The sequence below is a fragment of the Nannospalax galili genome, unplaced genomic scaffold (genome assembly GCF_000622305.1).
Source record: "Nannospalax galili isolate Female #2095 unplaced genomic scaffold, S.galili_v1.0 scaffold2227, whole genome shotgun sequence".
NCBI classification, from domain to species: Eukaryota; Metazoa; Chordata; class Mammalia; order Rodentia; family Spalacidae; genus Nannospalax; species Nannospalax galili.
Genome location: NW_008356468.1, coordinates 384,034 through 385,095, shown reverse-complemented (window position 1 = coordinate 385,095; position 1,062 = coordinate 384,034). Strand labels below are relative to the sequence as shown.

The 1,062-nt window shown below is 67.6% G+C and overlaps 1 protein-coding gene across 3 annotated transcripts in view; it reads left to right on the top strand.

Annotated features, from left to right (window-relative positions):
• Positions 1-707: 707 nt before the first annotated feature.
• The window catches only part of Cdh22 (cadherin 22), a 128,090-nt gene continuing 127,735 nt past the window's right edge, over positions 708-1,062 (top strand). For all 3 annotated transcript variants that reach the window (XM_029556927.1, XM_008854613.2, XM_017803633.2), the window contains exon 1: positions 708-1,025. The gene's annotated coding sequence lies outside the window, so the exon portion shown is untranslated. The remainder of the gene's footprint in view (positions 1,026-1,062) is intronic.

Here is a 1,062-nt window from a genome sequence, read left to right as displayed (position 1 = left end):
CGGGGAGAAAGAAACCAGTCAGGGCAGAAAAGCTCTTGTGCAGGGAGTCAGCTGAATTTGAACAGGAGCGGAAAAGAGGGTCTTCCAGGTGTTTCTGGAAGGTGGATAGGTTGTTTTAGGAGGATGGTGCCAAGGGGGCACTAAGTTTAGGTCAGGCTGTTTTGTGTCCCTGCTTTCTTCCTTGGTTGGAGACGGGATGTCCAGGGCTCTCTCCTGAAGAGGGAAGGCCGACATGGTTCTCTTCTTATGACAACTGTCCTCCCACCTGCTCGTAGACGCCCAGCCCCAGGCTCTGTCCACCCCTGTGCGCTGTGATTGCTCCTGAAGCCCGCGGCCTATGCAATGGGCCTTTCTGGGCAGCCAGCCAGGGGTGGCCACTTGTGAAGCCTGCCCCCATCTTCGCCTGCAGCCCCCTCTTTTGAAGCCAGGTTCTCTTAGTGGGGGGGGGGGGCGGGGGTTAGTGAATTCAGGCGAGGTGTGTAGCCGGGACAGGGTCGGGTCTACCTCCCGGGGCATCCCAGCAGTCAGGCAGGCTCCCCTCCTGGGGGCGCTCCCTTCGCGTGGATCTGGTTTGGAGGACCGAGGAGCACTCCCCCTGGGGGTTCCCCGAGGCCCGGGCAGCGAGGGAGATGAAGCCGCCCGGCCCGGAGGGCGAGGGAGGGGCGAAGGGGCGGGGGCCGGGCTCCCCAGCTGGTTGCGGGGTCCGGCCCGGCGGCCGCCTGCTGCTCCGCGCGGCGCGGCGCTCCTGGCCGGCGGGCGCTGCATTCTCCGAGTCTCCACCAGAGGCTGCGGGAGGAAGGAAGGGATCCGTCCCTTGCACACTTCCCCCCTAGTCAGACACGCACACTCCCTCGCTCTCTCGCTCCTCCACACACGCGCGCACTCGCCGCCGCGGCTCCCCCTCTCGCTCCCGCTCTCCCTCGGCTCCTCCCGGCGGACACCGGGGCCGGACCTAGCCGGGCTCCCTCCACACGCCGCCGTCCCGAGGCGCGGGGACTAGGGCGCAGCCCCGGCCGCTCCCCGAGGTAAGAGCGCGCGGGGCCCCCGGGAGGCCAGCGACCG